Here is a 21,325-nt window from a genome sequence, read left to right as displayed (position 1 = left end):
TGCCGGTTCGAGCCCCGGCTCGGACAGTCTCAGTCGTTGTGTCCTTGGGCAAGACACTTCACCTACCGTCTACTGGTGTTGGCCAGAGGGGCTGATGGTGCGATATGGCAGCCTCGCTTCTGTCAGTCTGCCCCAGGGCAGCTGTGGCTACAACCGTAGCCTCCACCAGTGTGTGAATGAATAGTGGTATTGTAAAGTGCTTTGAGGGTCTCGAAAAGCGCTATATAAACGCAATCCATTATTATCTCCTACACACACAAACCTTTTACTTATCTCTCCATCTCCATGACCTTTCTCAGACACATTTAACCTTTCCACACCTACAAAAGGAACAACACATGAGTGCGTGTGTTTTTATTGTGTTGATAAGATTGGATGCTGTAATTGTGAGATTAACACACCTACAGGATCAGCATTACACTCACACATCCCCTTACTGAAATGTCAGTTAGTCTACAGTAAACTAACCGAACCACATTAATAAGATGCTGTTAGCACTTATGTCTTAAAGTGAAGCTGTATGCGAGATATCACTAGTCTAACAGACCTCATGGGAAACATTAAAAAAACACATTATACATACGAAGGGACGGGGGAGCTGGAGGTTCACTAACAGCATTTCTTATATTGATAAGATGTATAGAAGTCTATGAAAAATTCAACACGTTCTCACTCCAAAAGCATAGCATACTACACTATGTGACAAATCGTTGGTATACCCAACACGTTCCTATGTTACACGTGCGTAAACAGGAATAAACATGAGAACCGTTTAGACTGAATCTACACATGTACATTCATTTTACTTTCTCACCATGAATCGCTTTGGAAAACACTTTCTAACATGATGTTGTGGTTAAGGTTAGGGATAAGGTTATCGTTAAGGCTAGGTTTGGGGCTGGAATACATGGCTGGAACATGTCTTAGCGTCGGGAGCGTCATACTATTGGATTTCATCCCCAATCTGGAACATATCATAGGGATGCAGAAGGTTACCTTTCGCGTTCCCATGGGCCGCCTCGGGACATGACAAATCGTCGGTATGTTATGCGTCAGGAATGAGAAAACACTTCAGGTTAGTCTAGCCCCTTTTTCCTTCATGGAACAAGGTCTATCTACACCTGCCCACCAGCTCGTTCTGTGTTTTATTTACTACCTGTCTTGATCCCACTTCTGTCACTTTGATGTCTGGAACAAGGTCTTGACTGGATGGAAAGTGTTTCATGGTTGTCCCTGCTTTCTCTTTCCTCATGGGTTCCCAGTGAGGGAGTCTCTAGTGTTTTTGTCTTTGTTAGGGAGTACCAAAGTCATCCCACCTTCATCTCAGACTATTTTCTTCCATTGCGCTACCTGCTGTGTTGCTGAGGTTTTGGGGTGGAAGGGTTTGGCTCAGGCACTGCCATGTTCAGTTTGTCCATGGCAGGTTTTGTAGGTCTCCATGTCAGAAGTGTTGATGCAGTTTGGTGTGTCGGCAGATGTTTTCCTCATCTGGGCCTGATAATCACATCTGTATCTGGTTAAATGTGCTTATCTATCACACTGCCAATGTACGTGAAGGACTCTGCTTGTTCTAGAGGTTCACCCTCCAGGTTCTTAGCCTGTTGATGTTAATTCCCAGGAATGTAAGATAATCAGCAAAGTCAAAGTCATCCAAAGTGTCCACTGGATCCCAATCCTCTTTCTAGTGAAAGTCTTCATGATCCAGGCAATAACCGGCAGGAGTAAAACAGTGAACACCTTCCTGGTGAGTTTATGGTATCACTCACTAGTCTCAAGTTTCCTGAGTAAAACACGATGTTCATTCAGTCCCAGTAGAGCCAATATAACAGGTTAAACAGGAAATCCATATATCATAAATCCAATACAGTTATAGTTAAAAAATACACTTCAAAATCCACAATCTGTGCCCTCCTACAGTCAGTCCAGTTTAGAGTCTTGCTGGTCGATCCTGGTCTCTGGGCCTTATGCTGGACTCCACTGCTTCAGAGGAGCAGCCAGATTTAGAAGCATGAGGAAGTGGCATTGGAGTGACAAATGGTTAAAGTCCAATTAATTGAGTTCTTAATGAAACAGTTTTGTTAGTTTTTGGAGATAATAACTATACACTAAGCACTATTAGGCTACTTCAGCTCAGAAACCAAAAGTAGGTAAATGAATGAAAAAAGGCTCAGAGGAGTCGATTGTTATAAAAAAGTAAAAGTTTCAGAGAAACAAAAGACATACTAGTTTTTCTTGTGAAGTTGTTGTAGGTGTAAGGTAGACCCCCATCAGCTATTGTAGGGCCTACCTTACAATATAAAGCGCCTTGAGGCGACTGTTGTTGTGATTTGGCGCTATATAAATAAAATTGAATTGAAGTCATCAAGTGAGCATTCATCCAACATATACACAAACACAGAAGAGGAGGCAGGTTTAGAGTGAGGAGGAAAAGAAAGTCAAACTTCTCTGTTTGTCTCTGAAAAAGTTAAACTGACCACACAGGAAGAGTGAGAGGAGGACTCCTCAGTTTCATTCAAAGCTTTATTCAGAAATGAATTTCAGGCTTTTACAAATGAGCTGTGGGTAGAAAGAGAATCAGGTCAGAATGTTTTCCACTCTTGTTCACTCTCTGATGTAGCACACAGCAGGAAGTAGTAGCTTAGGAAATATTCTGTGTGGTTGAGGCAATGGAGCTGGACACTATGAAAGAGGGAGCTGGGAGGTTAAGCAGCAGCTCAATTGTGATGAGGTTGTGTTCTCACATGCAGCGCTGCCATGTAAAGAAATGTCCAGAATGACACTTTTTTTTCTGTACTGTGTACTTCTACCAGATGACTCTCAACAAGAAAACTATGTTTTATTTGTGCCCTTTGTTAGGTCATAAAGACAAATCTCTTAACATATTTGTATGAAAAAAAATTATATCCCCAGTAATATGTTCTGTTGCATTGCTGCGCTGCTGCTGCTGCTGCTCACCGTTGCAAGTTAAAGCAACAGAACAATGACTCCACCCTTAGGATCACATCTGTAACTGCAACAAACAGACACAAGGGCCAAGAATAAACATGGTGCTGGTTTTATTTACAGTGAGTGAATCATCATGTGTCTGTGATATCCTGAGATCCTGCCTGGTTGAGCCCTGATGTTTTCTCTATATCTTTTGCTTTCACATAGACTTCTACACTTAACACTTACACACACTTAACAACAAAAAACCAAACATTTCAACAAGAGTCTGTAAGCATCTGGGAACTGAGGAGACCAGCTGCTGCAATAAATGTTATTAACCTTTGCCCAGTTAACCTAGTTATTTACAAAATGTTGCTTCAGGCGATTCTCCTTAGTAGTTTTTGAACATTTTGCTGCCTCTCTCCTGACTTTTTTGTGCTGCTGCCATCAAATTCAAAATTAGCTAATATTTTTCTTCTTAAACCTCTAATATGTTTTTAATGTTCTTTTGTAAATAAAATATGAATTTAATAATTATATTATTTTATAACTCTATAATTTGTATGTTTTTATTTGCATTGTACACAAAATTCCACCTTTTTTGGCACTGGGGTTGTATTGAAGTCCCATTTATCTATCAACATTACAATGCACTGTAGGTTAGATATATAAACAGAAAATATCAGAAAATTATGAAGGACAAAAGACAAACAACAGCCTCCCATCAGAGGACCAGTACCAGCCCTGGCCATTTCACCAGCGCTCTTAGAAATTTGAGCCCAGCATGTCTAATCTGTCCAAGATATCCTACAATAGTCACCTTGCAGGTGCCTGTGCTCGATGGCTGAGTAACTGCACAGCCAGCAGCAACTTGTCTATACTCTGGTTTCCCATCAGGCTCATGTCAAAGACCAGAAGTTTATCCACATTTTGCAACTAACCATAAAGAGCTGCTGGCTTCTAAGCTTTCTAAATCCATTGTTTTGACACAGATACTTCAATTACATCAACATGCAGGACAGATTTCAAGCAGGGTTAAGCTTGCTTCCAGAGAAAGTGGCCAGCTACAATGCCAGTAATTTAAAAGATGGTGTAAACAGCTAATGAGAGAAGCTTTTGGGACAGAACCCTGTTTAAGTTGCAGGGAAAAAGCTTGCCTTAACTTTGGTTTTAATTTATCGCATTTTATCTTAAAAAATTGACATCATACTGTTGTTTAGATGTTTGCCTAACAAGTGAAATATTTACAGTCCAATTCTATGATGAGAAGACACAAATACTTTTGGAGTTGTAACAAGGAATCAAGCGTAAAACCTCTACCAAACCAAAAGTGGTGCTTCCCACTGTACAAACTGCTTGTAAATAAGGGAACAGTCAAAAAATCCTTTAATGGGCAAGCAGTGCTCACCTTGCTGGCCCTGGTAGAGTTGATTTGGGTCAATATATCACTTATATAAATAAACAGTTGATTTAGACCAACACTAGCCCTGGTATCTATCTCTTTTTGATACTCTTGAATATGAGTATGGTGAAAAATGTTTATAGAATGGTTTAAATAAACATAATTTGTAACTCACCCATAACATCCAACTGTATTGTATTTTAATGAACTATTAATTTACCATCTATTAACATTGGTTATTATAATGTTTTAAGATAAGATAAGATAAGATAAACTTTTATTTGTCCCACACGGGGGGGTAATTTGGAGTGTCACAGCAGAAAGTGGACAGTACAAAGTTTCAGGAGCAAAAATTAAGAAAAACAATGGAATAGAATAACACAAAAATAACACAATATATACAATAGAATAAAATACTATGTTGTCAGAAAAAAAATACACTTAGTGTTATTGCACATGTGTGGATGTCTGCTGTGAAGTCTTTGTTGTGGAGTCTGACAGCAGAGTGTGCGAAATCTCTCTGTCCCACATGGTGGGTGCTGCAGCCTGCCATTGAAAGAGCTGCTCAGTGCTGTCAGAGGCCCTTTCTCAATTCTCAAGTACGCAAGTACGTACTCGCGTTCTCGGCGAGTCCGTACTCGCCGAGAACGCAAGCACGGACTTGCGATTTGGATGTCACAGGTCCGGAGTTTTTACTGCCGTCCCCTCTTAATTTAACTGTGAGTAATATGTTATGAAGCTTAACTTTAATCACAGCCAAACCGGTTTACTCAGGAACAAATAAAACACTGAAATAAACCAAACATTAACATTTAGAAGTGATCCAAGTGACTTATATATCATGTTTAACCTCAGTAGTGAAATCTCTATTAATAAAAATAGTGTACATGTACATACGTGTACATACCTTAATAAAAACAAGCAGGTGAGATGTTAGAACGCTTTTATTTTTATTTTAGTGGACACTCAATACAATAGACAGCTACTGGGGTTTGGGGTTTGTTTAACCTGAGTAGCGAAAAGACCGCGGGGGGGTTGAAAACGATGTGCCGGGAGTCTGCTGTTCTCGCCGGACTGGCGGGTCACAGACGTCTCCGAAAACGTCGGAGCTCGTTTGGAAATATATGATATCTTGATAAATCGAGCAGATATTTGAAGTTTACACAACTACATTCTCGCTTGAAAAGAACTTAAAAGTTTATTTTGTGACCCAGAAAGAGTAATATTTAAAAGTTTTTAACCCCGCTCGTCCGCCATTGCCGCGTTTGAGTTTTGGACGAAATGCATTCTGGGATATTTAGCTGTACCAAGTCCACACAAGTCACCACCGATGCATGCTCGATAAAACGGGCGGAGCGAGAACACATCCGGGACTTTTTCGCGTTCTCGGCTTGATGCGTACTTCGAATTGGAACAGTACTTGGTCTCCGACTGATGACGTATCACGAGTACACGAGAACGCAAGTACGCACAAGTACGCATATTGAGAAAGGCCCAATGTTTCCTGCATGGGGTGGCTAACAATTACAAGTCCACGGAACTCTTGCAGGTATTTGATGGTTCAATTGCACACTATTTGTCCTTGTTTAACCAGTGATATAAAATGATAATTTACCAGGTTTATTACTATGGCTATTGCACAGTTTTTTGTACTTATTTTACTTCTTTGTGTCTGTCTGCAGCCTTTGTGTTTTTTGTAGAAACTTTACTTCACTTTTTGGTTGTTATAATGTTATTGTGTTGGTTCTGTCATTTTTATGTCTCCCCAGTTGTTTTTGAATGTTTCTATTGTTCTGTGCCTTTTGTTCCTTCATTTTAAAGACTTGTTGGCCTAGGGGGATCGGGTGTGAACTCTCCCATAGGTGTAGTGAAATGTGTAAACAGGTCAGGTGAAACGTTAGAGGGTGGAAAGCTGCTGCCTGCAGAGTTAATCTGGAGAGCTCAGACTGACTTTATCCTCAGCCTGTTTATTAAGGAGTTGGTGGGTTTTTTCCATCATAAAACACTTTAAATGTACCTAAGTCTTGTTGAACTGAAACGTTTATTGATTAAATTGTTTGTTTGTTTTTTGTAGGTTCATTAATGCTTTCCACAGATGCTCGGGGTGACTTTGAGTGCGTCTCCTTGGTGAGAAAACGGAAAGCGGTCTGCAGCCCCATATGTAGCGAGACAGAGTGAGGAGGAAGAGGAGGAAGATAAAGAACTGAGTCACTGTGGGTGTGAACAGGAAAGACGTAGTCGCATCTTGACTTGTAAGTACGAGTCATATTTCTGGAGTAGCAAGCCGACTTTTTTCGGTGTTTCTGGGTAAATTTGTTGCCTCACAGCAGCCATTTTAGGCTCCAGGCTTTTTCAGTCGGACAACCTTTCACGAGTCTGAGTGACTCACTTCGACCCGCCGACTGGACCAGGTATGGGGTTTTTCAAAAGTCGTTTTATGTTTAATCCCTTTTTGTCTCGTATTCGGATCTGCTTTAGGTAACTGTGTCCAGGTTGCGGAGTGACCCGTAAATCCGTATATTTAGGGATTCGTGGTTACTTGCAGCTAGTCTTCGTCCCCCCAGTGGATGGTTCCGTCCAGCTAGTCCGCTGTGCAGTGTAAACGGAGTTTATTCACTTGCTTGTCTGTGGGAAAGTCTGTGAAGGGGGGGCTGCTCATTAAAGGCAGGGTCTGAGATTGAACTTTTTAAGGGGACTACATTCTGAATAAAGTCTCAGAAAACCTCTTAAAGACCAGACACCCTCGTCGCTTTGACACATCTCTAGGACAAGTAAAAAAAACTTTTTATTATATGACTTTCAAATCACAGCGAGCCATACAACTGGAAACGTAACAGACCGGTAAAACAGGCGCAAGCTATGGAAGTCCAAACCTGCCAAAAGGGATGTCCGTTCAATGCACTGAAAGGGGATGTATGCTGTTAATAATTTGCACAACCTAACGTCTGTGGTGTAATGTGCTTGTCAATCTTTTATTAACCTTGTTTTTATTTATTTATTAGTTGGTAATTATCTCTTTATATTTTCTATTACTTAGTTCCCTAAACATATTTATTCTGTTTCTCATTTGTTTCTGTGCAGAATTTTAGCTAGATGGATTAGCTAAAAACCTAAGATTTCTAACAATCACATGAATGGAGGCAGTGCTTTCAGTTTTCCACTGTGCTGTCTTGATGCATGCTCAATCAACCAGATAAGTAAATCCAATAAGGTTGATTCTGTTCATCTGGACGTAGCGGTTGTTGATCAATGGTCATGACAATTTGTATATTAATGATAAATGAACTGATGTCACAACCAGTTGTTCATTCAGTAGTGTTAGTTTCACCCATTGTGCAAATGTACTGTTTATAAGATTGGGGAAACCTGCAGTCAGCTGAGACCGAAGAAGTCACTTGGATGCGTGACGAAACATTTCTTCACTGAAAACACTACATCCAGATGAACAGAACCAACTTTTGTTTTTTTTTTTGTTGTATTTGTTTTATTTTGAAATCTATATGCAATACTGTGCAAAAGTCTTGAGGACAATGGGTATAGGTGCAGTAATCACTTGAAAGATGTGTAAACATTTTACATACAGAGTTTGTACAGAGTTGGATATGACCACCTTCATTCCTCAACACAGCTTGGACTCTTTTAGGTAAGCTTTCCTATAATTTCTTTAACCCTCTGGAGTCGACTGAGGTACTGGCGCAATAAAATCACATCACCAATTTAAGATGACATATCAGCAAGATGAATCATGCTTTAGTCTCTATGTTGAAAGTGTGGACTTTAAACTGTATAACAGTCTTTTAATTGTGTTGATAGACCAAGTAAAGACAGAGTTATGATAAATAATTTACACCATGTTTTTTCCTGAATATTGTCATCATGTTTAGTGCAGAAATAATTGGTAAAAAAACATATATGTTTCTCACCAGTGGGAAACTGCACCAACCCATTGAAAAATTGTGTCATGCCTCTGATCTGCTCCTCCGTCGTGCTGTGGACGGGAAATAGGAACTGCACAAATAATTTTTGTGGCATTTTATTGTGACACCTGAATGTTTATGGCATTATTTTAGTGCCTCTATTGTGAGCGCACGTGAAAAAAAATTTGCAAGCACAAATGTATCATGTTGAAAATTGTTTTGAGCAAACAGAAGTTTCATTTGAGTGAACAAAATTAATTTCTGTGTGCAAGAAATGTATTTCAGTGTTTGCGATTATCCATATATGGTCTTTCGTTAAACATGATATATACCCTGACTTCTTTAGTAAAATATTCAATATCGTCTCACAATACAATGACCATAATATCATTATCGGTGGTGATTTTAATTGTTAGTTCGATCCATTGTTGGATAGGTCCTCTGCGTCCCTGGCCCCAACTTTGAGAGCTGTTTCTGTACTCAATACTCTTACTAAATCTTTGGACTTGGTTGACATTTGGAGGCACCAGCATCTGTTACAAAAGCAATACTCTCCTGTCCATGGCAGTTTCAGTAGAATTGACTATTTCTTATTGATTCCAGGCTTATTTCGAAAGTGATTAGTTCCACTTATCACAGTATTTCAGTTACGGGCGATCGTGGCTCAAGAGTTGGGAGTTCGCCTTGTAATTGAAAGGTTGCTGATTCGAGCCCCGGCTTGAACAGTCTCGGTTGTTGTGTCCTTGGGCAAGACACTTCACCCGCTGCCTACTGGTGGTGGTCAGAGGGCCCGGTGGCGCCAGTATGCGGCAGCCTCGCCTGTGTCAGTGCGCCCCAGGGTGGCTGTGGCTACAATGTAGCTTGCCATCACCAGTGTGTGAATGGGTGAATAACTGGATGTGTAAAGTGCTTTGGGGTCCTTAGGGACTAGAAAAGCGCTATATAAATACAGGCCATTTACCATTTAGTTTCGGACCACACACCACTCTCAACGGTAATTGACTTTAACCTTTAACCTTGACTTTAACGAAACCCCCCAATACAATTGGAAATTCAACCCCTCTAAATGACTCTTTTACGGATTACCTATCTACTAAAATTGCAGAATTTTTACAATTCAATGATAACGGTGCAGTTTCAGACTCGGTTTTGTGGGAGTCCTTTAAAGTTGTCTAGTTTGCCCTTTAAGGCCTCCCAGGATTATTTTTCATACCTGGGTATTAACATCCCTAGAAACTCAAAACTCCTCTTCAGGCTTAATTATTTGGTTCTAACCGATGAGCTCAAGTGTATGATAGATAAATGGAAACATCTCCCACTTTCAATGATTGGCTGTATCAATATAATCAAAATGGTTGTGCTCCCTAAATTTACGTACCTATTCCAGAACGTTCCTATTTTTCTCAGGTCTTCCTTTTTCAAAGCGTTGGATGCCATTATCATGCCTTTTGTTTGGGCCTACAAGCCCCCCCCCCCCGCATCTCAAAGTCTCACTTGCAAAAGCCCACGGACGAGGGTGGTCTGGGCCTTCCAGTTTTCAGACATTATTACTGGGCCTGTAATGCCAGAGCCTGGGTCTTCTGGAATCTGCCTATAGTTGGTGATGCTGTGGGACGCGGGTCCAGCCCTAAATGGCTCAAAATGGAGCTTAGCACCGCTATCGAGCGCACTGGAGCATCCTTGCCAGCGATCTTATTTTCAAAACTGGTTATTAAAAGTACACCATCATGTGATAACTTTATAATTTACAACTCTATAAAAAATATTGAATCAAATCAAGAGAATCTTGAACCTCCCGGAAATGCCAACGTTTGCCCCGATCTGCCACAATCCTAGCTTTAAGCCTAGTACAATGGATGCTGCTTTCAAACAATGGCCTGTTAAAGGGTTAACTGCTATAAAGGATCTTTATATTGACAATCATTTTGCTTTTTTTGCTCAACTTCAGACAAAGTACAACCTGCCTACAAGTCATTTTTTTCGGTACTTACAAATTAGGAATTATGTCAAGCAAGCATTCTCAAATTTAGATACTATCCCCATACAGCATGTCTTTTACAATATAATGAACGAACCTCCCACCTCAAAACACTTAATCTCTCAGCTTGTTTTTTCTTCGGCACCCCCCTCCTGCCATATTAAAGAAGCTTGGTCAAGGGACACTGGTTTGGCTATCACTGACGATTTATGGGCAGAAGTGTTAATCCCGATAAAACTATGCTCTGTTAACGCCCGGCTTCAGTTAATTCAATTTAAGGTAGTCCATAGACTGCACTATTCCAAAACCAAATTGAACAAGATTTTTCCTTTCGTTTCCCCCAAATGTGATAAATGTGGACGGTTCTCTTGGCCATCTTCTTTGGTCCTGTTCTACGCTTACAGCCTTTTGGACTAGTATTTTTCGTTTCTATAGCATTGTTTACAATAGGCAACTGTATCCTAACTGTCTTATGGTGATCCTGGGCTGCTCCAGCGACTCCTTGGCACTTCCCTTTGCTGTGCAACAGGCCCTCATGTTTGGTATAGTTATTGCCAAACGTCTGATTCTGGGGGAGTGGAAATCTGCCTCCCCTCCCTGCTTCAAGAGGTGGCCCGAGGAGATGGTCTCCTGTTTATACCTGGAAGAAATTCGGTTTTCTACGTCTGATTCCATGGAGAAGTTCAGGAAGATATGGGGTCCCTTTATAGACCACATTAAGAAGGACAGTCCACGCCCTGGGTCCTGACCACGTTGTCTTAACTGTTATCATTCTGAGCTGTTGCCCATAACTGTTATGAATCGGCTCCTCCTAGCGATCTCTGGATTCGATCTTCAATGTGGATTGTACTCACTGGATTGTGAGTTATTTGACATGTATACCATTTGCTTTTTTCTTTTCTGCTGTTCTCAATAAGTGCTGGCCGTGTACCCTGTTGTGGGGTCTGTTGCTGTTTGTTTGTTTTTTGTTGTTGTTGTTGTTTTTTGTTTGTTTGTTTTTCCTGCTTTTTGGTTTTGACTTTCTTTTTGTTGTCTTTATTGTCTGTGTTCCTCTGCCCCGCTGTTTGTGAATGTGTAAAAAAAATTGAAACTTGCATAAATAAATAATTTAAAAACAAACAAACAAAAAAACCAAAAACAAAACATGATATATACATCATATATAAATCAATTAGGTACCTTTTAAATGCTCATGTTTGGTTTATTTCAGTGTTTGATTTGTTCCTGAGTAAATCGGTTTTGCTGAGATTAAAATTCAGCTTCATAACTGGACCGTTTACACAGCACCATTCTCGCCTTAAAAAATATCTTAAAAGATTATTTTGTGATCCAGAAAGAGTAATATTTCAAACTCCGCCACTCTGCGTTCCTCCCTAACTGCCTCATTTGAGTTTTGGACAAAATGCATTCTGGGATATTTGCCTGGGTTTGGCTACAGTAGCTAGCGAGGTGATTGGAGAACAAAGCAGTCAATCAGAATTTTTTGCATCCAAGTCTGTGATTGTTTGGTTTTGTGGCACACTTACAACGGTGTACAGAGAGTTGAGCGCACACTAAGCAGAGATGTTGTGAGCGAACGACACACTTAGAGCAGGTCCACAGATGTCTGTGAGCGCACAAAGCAGAGATCTGAGGAAGAGCAAATGCCAACAACTGAGCGAGAGGAGCTGTTATTGTGTGTGTATATGAATAATCGCAAAAACACCGATTTTTGCACGCAGCAATGAATTTTGTTCGCTCAAAATAATTTTCTCCTCAACATGCAACATTTGTGCTTGCAAATTTTTTTTTAGGTACGCTCAGAATAGAGGCACTAAAATAATGCCATAAATCTTCTGTAAGTAGTTTTAAATAATTGTACAAAAAACTGCATGGAAAAAATGGAAAAAATTATACCACACAAGGCAAGCCAATTAAAAAAATGGCCAATTATACCCCAGACTCCAGAGGGTTAAGTAGTCTTTAGGAATAGTTCCCTTTTGTTCTGTTCTCCGTCAAGAGGATTCCACACTGCGTCAGTAATGTTGAAGTCTCTGGGGGAGGCCAATCTATGATTGGTAGTGCTTCATTGTCAAGGATGGGTGGGGGAAAAGCAAAAAAAAAAAAAAAAACAAAATAGGAAAAAACAGTGAATTTATTTACAGTGAGTAAGTTGAAGGATATATACAGTTCATTAATTCTGTGGCTTCTCTGAGGCAGGTCCTGGAAATTTCTCTCGACGTTGCGAGTGACTGTGTAGTGAAAAACAGTTCCAAACAATCCTGTGCTCGTGCTCAGACCTGTGGCTCCTCTCTTGTACTTCTCCCGCGGATCCACTCTTGTAAAAAGACACTCTGCATTCCCAATTCCTGACGTAAAAACACACATGATGGCAGGCAATTCTAAACAATAAGCGAGGTTCAAACACAATTAATCACGGCCGTACTGACGAGGATTGACTCAATGATCCAGTGTCGACCGGAGCTTAGCCACACTGCTAAACAGGTCGCTCTTCTGATGGTAATCCGCACAGCTAATGAAGGCTGATGAGTGGCAGGTGCTGTCACAGTCTGGCGGAGGCAGACTGTATGGCGCTACGAGGAGGACCCAAAAATGCAGACACAAGGAACGAAGAAGAAAACTTTAATATAACAAAAGGCGAGCTGCTTAATTAGGCTGAAAAAAGGTACAAAAACAAAAAGCAAAACACACTGGGGATAAACTAAGTAGAACTGAACTGGGATAAACTAAATGCTAAACATAAAAGACGAACAAAAACTTGAACATGTGCAAGTTGAGATGTGCAAGTATGGAACCATGACGAGACCAACAGACAACCTGACACTGAACAAAAGAGGACAGAGGACGTAAGTACACAGAAGAATAATATGGGGATGGGGAACAGGTGGGAACACAGCTGGGACAGAATCAAATCTAACGAGACAAGGGGAAACAAAACTAGACATACTGCACATAGGACAGAGACTTTCACAATAAAACAGGAAACAGCATGGAACACAGACATGACAACATGAACTTGACAACATGGACAAGAAGACAAGAAACATGATAGACTAACACAGAAGACCAAAGAGCAACATAACTAAACTAAAGGTAACCAAATGATAATCCAATAGCTCAACATATTTAAAGGGATAACTTAACAACTCCTGAAACCGCTGGGTCAGACCCAGGATTGCGACAGGTAAATGGACTGGTTCCTATATAGCGCTTTTCTACTCTTCTGAGCACTCAAAGCGCTTTACACAACTTGTGCAGTCACCCATTCACACCAGCACATTTTTCTAAGTAACATTCACACACTCATACTCCGATGGATGCATCAGAGAGCAATTTGGGGTTAGTATCTTGCCCAAGGCATGCAGACTAGGGGAAGCCAGGAATCGAACCACCAACCTTCCGATCAATAGATGACCTGCTCTACCGCCTGAGCTACAGCCACCTCAAGGTGCAGCAAGAGATAAACAAAAACACAGGGAGACAGAAAAAAGAGGGAGACACTAACAGAAACAACAAACACAAGCATAGCGAGGAGGTCAGCCGCGGAGGACTGTCATAACGTGACAGTGACTGTGTATTACTCTACCTCGGTTTTGTTTACTGCACTGGAAGTGTGTTTGACATCATTTTCATGCTGAAAAATAGAACTTTTTTAGTTGGCATTGCATGATGGATCAAAATCTGATGCTACTTTTCTGTGTTCATAATTCCATCAATTTTTATAAGATCTAAACACCACTGGTTGTAATGCAGCCCAAACCATGACAGTTCCTCAGACATTTTGTACACATGGCTGCAGACATTCACTACTGTAGCTCTCAAGGTTCAAGGTTTGGATTCATTACTCCATCAGAGCTGTTGCCACTGACTTTCAGTCCAGTTCTTGGGTAGTTTAGCAAACCTCAGCTTTGTCTCCCCGTTTCCTCTTCCTTAAGAAGGACTTTCACTGACATTGTTTCTGAGTGAACAGTAGTTGGATCAACTGATCAACTAAAGAGCCAGGTGCATCTCTCAGGTCCTGTGTCAGGTCTGTGTTGGATCTCTTTCCATTTTTTTGATGACATGACTTTCAGATAATCTTCCTGTATATAGTTAATCTTTTAGGCCTCAAAATTATTTTGTCCTTCACTTGTCCAGTTTCTTGCCTTTTTTGGCATCTACTTGACAGAGAGAGAGTGTTTGTGTCACATTTTTAAAAAAAAATCTGAGGCAACATTTATTGTCAGTGATACTTTTGATGTTTTACATTTGTAATAACAGCTTACTGAGATGCTAGATTTTACTGCAAAGAAAAAAGTCTTTTGGTACTGAGGTAATTCCATGCTGTCAAACAGGGAAGAAGAAGTGACTCACGACTTGCTAAGTTAGCCGTTAACAACAGTGAGTCAGAGGGAGTGTCCCTAGTAAAACATGGTAGGGTGGTTCAATTGGGACTCAGAAACAAACTTCACTGTCCTCACATTCTCAGATATTTTAGAGTCAGTGAGAAGCTGCTGTGCTGCAGAAGTTTCTCAAAACCAAAAGAGGTTTCAGTTTTAGTCAGGTGTCTCAAACAGGAAGCCCCAGCTGCATACAAATGTTGTGAGGTTAGTTTGTTCTTTACATATTGTTATTTTCTGTTTGCATGTTGCAGTTCCTCTCTGCTGCTCCATTGGTCAGTTATTTTCAAAACAACATATTCGCCGAATGAGTGAGACACAGACTCATTCAAGGGTTTTCATAAATACTTTATAAATTGTGGAAGAAAATTCAAACAAGATAGCAAACATTTTTCAGAGACACTTGAGGCAAAGTCCTCCTTCTGTTATAACTAAGAAAAAGAGCTGATAGTGAAGTAAAGCCAAATGTGGCGTGGCAGCCAAGTGAAAAGACGTGGGTCTAGGTCTTCAATCCTGATCCATACCTTTAGTATTCATGGGGCAAAGTTACACATGCTACATGTGAAAGGATATTTTCTATGTGGCTGTTGTTGTACATGGTCTAGTAGTTGAAGGTAGTCTTTGGGTCCAGAAAATCAGGTCAGTACATCAATCCTTTGTACGTTTTTTTCTAAACATAGCAGTGGGTGACTCATTTGGGTAGTCGTGTACACCAGAGCTGGACTGGGACAAAAAATCAGCCTGGGCATTTTGACTAGAGACCGGCCCACCAGGTATTATAGGAAAACCCATAAAGCCTTTAAATGAAAACAAACGCTGTTGTCACAGTGATGTACACTGTCTTGTTGGTGTATATGTATCAATCTAATAAACTTAGATCTACACCATCCTCCCTATTCTGGTATTCTAAACAGTACCCAAAAGTAGACTGCTTGGTCGAGTTAACCTCCTAAACTATCTACAACACATGTTGAAAACCTGAAATTAAGACAGAGAAGACTAGAGGTGAGACATGATCATTACTGATTACTGATGGCAAATTTAGATATATTTTCATAAAACATTCATTTGCCACATCAATAAACAGCATGGCAGGGCAAAATATTTTTTCTAACATGGCAACTTTTAATAAGTGAAAGGAGATAGAAAAACAGGTGAGAAAGAATAAAACTTAATTGACTTTTTGATGGCATTTTACACACAGTACTGGTGCAGTATCTAGAAAATGTGGGAAAAATACTGGCATCATGTACAGTACTTAGCTACTTCTGAAGAAATTATGATGGGACCCTAAAACAATTACTATGTACAATAATGGATTTCTATACATTTTACATCAGATGAAAACATTTGTTGTAAGATTCAGATAATTATTTGTTAAAAGTTTTTTAATGACATAACAAAGAAAAGTATTTCTTTGTGCCCCCTTTCCCTGTTAATGCCCTACCTGGCCCCCCCGGCAAAACTTTGCTAGACCCGCCCCTGCACAGTTACCAGCTGTCAGCTACTTAGAAAAGGATCCTGGTGTTATTTGTCTCTCAGAAACAGTTCATAACTTCCCTTCAACTCATTCATGTCACCTAAAAGGTAAACCTGTTTCTCCATCACCTGTTCAGCTCTGATGATTCAGTAAGGACATCTCCTGGTTTCATCTTCATGTTTCCCTCTCACCACATATCCAAACTGACATCATGACCAGCAGCTTTTACAGCTGTGGCTCCAGCAAACATCAGCTGATACTAGAAATTAATATTAAATAAATTCTAACAACAGCTGATCAAGCTTAAACGTGCTGCTGTTGTTTAGCGTGACATCCGCCGGTTTCTTCTTTCTGGCGCAAAGTGGGCGATAAATAAACAAGAGAGAAAAGCCGATCATTGAGTTTCATGATTGAAGTAGAAACAGGAGAGGGAGGGGAGAGGATGAGAGAAGAAGAGGCAGCTGTGCAGCAAAGACACAGAATAACTCCAGCTTTGTGTCTCTTTCATTGTAGCTGAAGTCCGGGACAAACTGTTTTTTTTTCACCTCAATACCAAACGCACAATATTTTCTCTGAATACGAGATGATTCCGTTTTTTACGGGACGGTTGGAAACTCTAATAACTAACCTTATAAATAAAATAAGATAAAACAAGTTCAACATCAATAAAATCATAGCACCCGCCCAGCAGTATATAAACTCCGTCATGCTAGCTAGTACGCAGTATGAGTTATTGTAACTGACTGTAAAAAGTCAGCATAACGAAAATAAACTCCACCTAAACTTGGTTTATATCTGACCCAGATAGACTGCAGGTCATAACTTCTTACCTGAAGTTCAGTTCACCGCCTCGGGTCTCTGCTCCTCCTGCCTTTCTGTCATCCACCTGCCAGCGTGTTGCATCTGCTGGCCTCCACCACTTGCTAATGTTACTGAATCTGTGGAAGCTCCGCAATAGCCACCACCAAACAACTGAGTTATTTTTACACATCTCCCTTCATCTGGCCAATCCACCACATTTCAGTGTTTATACCATTACGGGGAAAAAACGGAAAAAAAACAAAACCCATTGGCCCATAAAAACGAAAAACCACCATCGGCCCACCGGGCAAATGCCCGGTATGCCCGATGGCCAGTCCAGCTATGGTGTATACTGAAAACGCTACGTCCAGAGGAACAGAATCAACTTTTGAAGATTTACTGACCTGGATGATTGAGCATGCATTAAGACATTAAACACCACTTCATAAATTTACCCGCATTTGACCAGTGGCATGTGGTAATTTCCATCCCTGGTCGCATGCATTGCTCAGGTTTGATTTTGGCCCATTTTTTAAGATCTGGTTCCTTGAGCCATTTTATCAGCTCAGGATTTTGTGTTCTCAGTTTCTTATATTTTAGTATCAATTGTTCCTTTAAAAAATGATTTTATTAATTAGCAATAGCAATAGTATGCTTTGATGCACAAAATTGTTGCTGCTGAAAAGTAAGATGGTGTGCCTCAGGATTTTACTGTCCTATGTACATTTTTATTGACCTGCAAAAAAGAAACAAACATAAAAAAACTTTATATTTTCAAATATTAATACATTTTCAATAATATTTGTCTTGACTGACTGTGATGCTTAGCGAACATGAAAAATCAAAGTTGATGTTGTCATACAATGTTAGAAGACTCAAGGGAAGCAGTCTCTGTATGTCTGCAAGTGTACATTAAGCGAGCTGATGTGTGGCGTGGTGGCCAAGTGGTAAGGCGTTGGTCTTGTAAACCAAAAATCGTGGGTTCAAATCCCATCCATGCCTTTCCTGTGAGCTTGAATGGTACATATGTGCACACCAGAGACTAGAAATAGGTTTCACAATGGCTCACATCAAAGTAACTCTTATTGTCATGTCACATTACTCGTACACTGGTGCAAGACATGTGAATAAAGATTGGGTGTGCAAGCTTCACAAACAACAGAGGTGGGCAAAATACAAGAAACATAAGAAGCAAAGCAAAATATAGGAATATGAGAATCATAAGAATAAATATATGTACAAAAAAGCATGTATGAACATAGTTATAATATGTGTACTCTCTCTATGTATATATATTAAATGGACTGATTCTTAAATGGTAAATGGACTGATTCTTATATAGCGCTTTTCTACTCTCCCGGAGTACTCAAAGCGCTCTATACAACATGCCACATTCACCCAGTCACACCCATTCTCACAAGCACTTTATCTGTACTTAGTGCTTTTTCTAACTACATTCACACACATTCATACTCCGATGGACGCATCGGAGAGCAACTTGGGGTTAGTATCTTGCCCAAGGATACTTGGCATGCAGACTGGAGGAGCCTGGGATCGAACCTCCAACCTTCCGATCAGTAGGTGACCTGCTCTACCTCCTGAGCTACAGCCACCCCATTGTTCATTGATGGGCAGGTGTCAAGAAGGCCAGCAAAGAAGCCACTTCTCTCCCAAAAAAACAGTCATATTCTCCGAAGAAGCCTCTTTCCGATTGTTTGGGTCATCTGGAAAAAGGCTTGTCCGGAGAAGAAAAGGTGAGCGCTACCATCAGTCCTGTGTCATGCCAACAGTAAAGTATCCTGAGACCATTCATGTGTGTGGTTGCTTCTCATCCAAGGAAGTGGGCTCACTCACAATTTTGCACAAAAACACAGCCATGAATAAAGGATGATACCAAAACACCCTCCAACAGCAACTTCTTCCAACAATCCAACAACAGTTTGGTGAAGAACAATACATTTTCCAGCACGATGGAGCACCGTGCCATAAGGCAAAGTGGATAACTAAGTGGCTCAGGGAACAAAACGTTGAAATTTTGGGTCCATGGCCTGGAAACTCCCCAAATCTTAATCCCATTGAGAACTTGTGGTCAATCCTCGAGAGGCGGGTGGACAAACAAAAACCCACTAATTCTGACAAACTCTAAGAAGTGATCATGACAGAATGGGTTTCTATCAGTCAGGATTTGGCCCAGAAGTTGATTGAGAGCATGCCCAGTCGAATTGCAGAGGTCCTGAAAAAGAAGGGTCAACACTGCAAATACTGACTCTTTGCATAAATGTCATGTAATTGTTGATTGAGCCTTTGAAACGTATGAAGTGCTTGCTAATTATATTTCATGGTCTGCGGTGTGCTGATTTTCCCTCTAAAGTCTGTGATTGTGTTTAGTCCCTGCCACATTCTCAGAGGATTGTCAAATTGTTGTTCCACTCTGTCCATGTACTAACGTTCTGCTGCTTAAATTGTCTCCCGGAGTTGGTAATGTGCGTGTTTGTAGTCTGATGCTTTTGAGTAGTCAAAAGCGGTGTTCCATGCCACCATTGCTGTGCGAACATCACTGTTAATCCATGGTTTTTGATTTGGGTATTCTTTGACTGTTCTAGATGGGACGACATCTTCCATGCATTTTCTGATAAATCCGCAGACAGAGTCTGTGTACTCATTGATGTTGTCAGCAGTCTGCGTGATCAAAACAGTCCCGCAACATGGACTCTGATTGGTCCGACTAATGGTGCACCGCCCTCAAGGTTGGAGCTTCTTGTTTCAGCTTCTGCCTGTAGGTGGGCAGGAGCAGGATGGAGCAATGATCTTATTGGCCAAATGGGGCGCGGGGGAGGGCTTTGTATGCATCCTGGAAGTAGGCGTAACAGTGGTCGCCGCTCTCCACAAGTGTTGAAATTAATGTGTTGGTTGAGTTTTGGTTAAACTTTCTTCAGGTTTCCTTTGTCCCCGTTTGTGATAAACGCCGCCTCTGGGTGCACGCTTTCCTGACTGCTAATCGTGCTGTACACTTCCCTGAGTGCTCAGTCAGTTTTGGCTTGTGGGTCAATGTAAACAGCCGTAATACTGCTGTAAATTCCCTTGGCAGCCAGAATGGCCGGCACTTAATCATCAAGTACTCCAGGTCCGGTGAGCAGAAGAATTTAACCGGGTCTACGTTTGCATAATCACACCAGTTGTTCTTGATCATGAAACGCACAACACCGCCTCTGTCTACCTTGTCCAATAGCCAGGATAGAACGCCGGATCTTCTGCCTCTGCATCGGTGTTTGCAGCCTCTGGGGTCCCCGAACCAAGGTGTTATGTCCTGTAAGGTTTTGTGGTCATACACAAGAAGACACGTGTTACTCATGAAGAAATAAAGAAAAAGTAAAATTAAACACAAAAAACAGCTGTTGCTTGGAGGAGCTTGCGACGAGACTGCAATACTCTGCGCCATCTTTTTGTCTACATGGCTCATCGCGTATGGAGAAACTGCCAATCAAATCACAGCTTTTTAGCCAATAAACAAAAGTTTTTATTTTTACACTGACCAGTATGAGCGCAGGTTCGAGTCCTCGTTGGGACAAAGCTTGTGTTACATTATCTAAAGATAAAGACCAGTTTTTACTTAGTTAATGTGGATAACATTTGTTGTTTCGCGTGTCTTTGTGATTTTAATAAAGTGTTCCCTCGTTTATCACAGGACTTACATTCTAAAAATAACCCGCGATAGGTGAAAGTAGCCAGCTACTTTTAATTAATTATAGTGGTCCCTCGCTATAACACGGTTCACTTTTCGCAGCCTTGCTGTTTCGCCAATTTTTTTGTGTGCAATTTTGCATGTTTTTTTTTTTGTTTGTTTGTTTTTTGTTTTTAGAGCGCATTGTGGTCTGTGTCCGGATTGGCTGTAGACCATTGTCAATAAATCTTGTGCCATGTCTCCTGTTCAGTACAGAGTGCGTTCAGCGTTACAAGAGTTTACATAACTCTTAGCTAGCAAAAGACAACAAACAAAACAGTGTCGACGTCAAAGGCCCCTGCGGTAGCACCCAAAAGACATAGGAAGATGCTAAACTTCACACAAAAAGTTGGACTTCTGGACATACTAAAGAAAGGTAGAAGTTACCGTATTTTTCAGACCAGAAGTCCAATTTACCATGTCTTGGACCTGAAAACAGGTTTTGATCTTTGGTTTCATTCTAGAATACTGGACTTATTTTTCTACAAAGGTTTGAACTTTGAGAGTGTTTAAACAAAAGATAAATGTATGAAAATGTAGATGCCTGTCTGAGAAAAGTTTATAAAGTGTGTAGTGAGGGGTTTTACAGCCTTAAAACATCTATAATAATTGTAAAAAGTAAAGCTGGCTACTTTCACCTATCGTGGGTTATTTTTAGAATGTAACTCCTGTGATAAACGAGGGAACACTTTATTTGTTTATTAATATAAATTATAAAT

At 40.6% G+C, this 21,325-nt stretch overlaps 1 long non-coding RNA gene and 1 other non-coding gene across 3 annotated transcripts; both read left to right on the top strand.

Moving 5' to 3' along the window:
* The first annotated feature begins 5,855 nt into the window (after nucleotides 1-5,855).
* Nucleotides 5,856-20,934, top strand: LOC146523153 (uncharacterized). 2 transcript variants are annotated; one of them, XR_014871503.1, is made up of 3 exons: nucleotides 5,856-6,311; nucleotides 6,405-20,535; nucleotides 20,615-20,934. It is a non-coding gene; the product is annotated as an uncharacterized LOC146523153 (long non-coding RNA). The 2 variants fall into 2 exon arrangements; XR_014871502.1 differs by lacking the exon at nucleotides 5,856-6,311 and having other exon boundaries at nucleotides 6,318-20,535.
* On the top strand, nucleotides 17,816-17,887 carry trnat-ugu (transfer RNA threonine (anticodon UGU)). Its single transcript has one exon. It is a non-coding gene; the product is annotated as a tRNA-Thr (tRNA).
* Nucleotides 20,935-21,325: the final 391 nt, after the last annotated feature.

Source organism: Neolamprologus multifasciatus, chromosome 3, assembly GCF_963576455.1.
Source record: "Neolamprologus multifasciatus chromosome 3, fNeoMul1.2, whole genome shotgun sequence".
In the NCBI taxonomy this organism is placed as follows: Eukaryota; Metazoa; Chordata; class Actinopteri; order Cichliformes; family Cichlidae; genus Neolamprologus; species Neolamprologus multifasciatus.
This window is presented reverse-complemented; position numbering and strand designations above follow the sequence as displayed.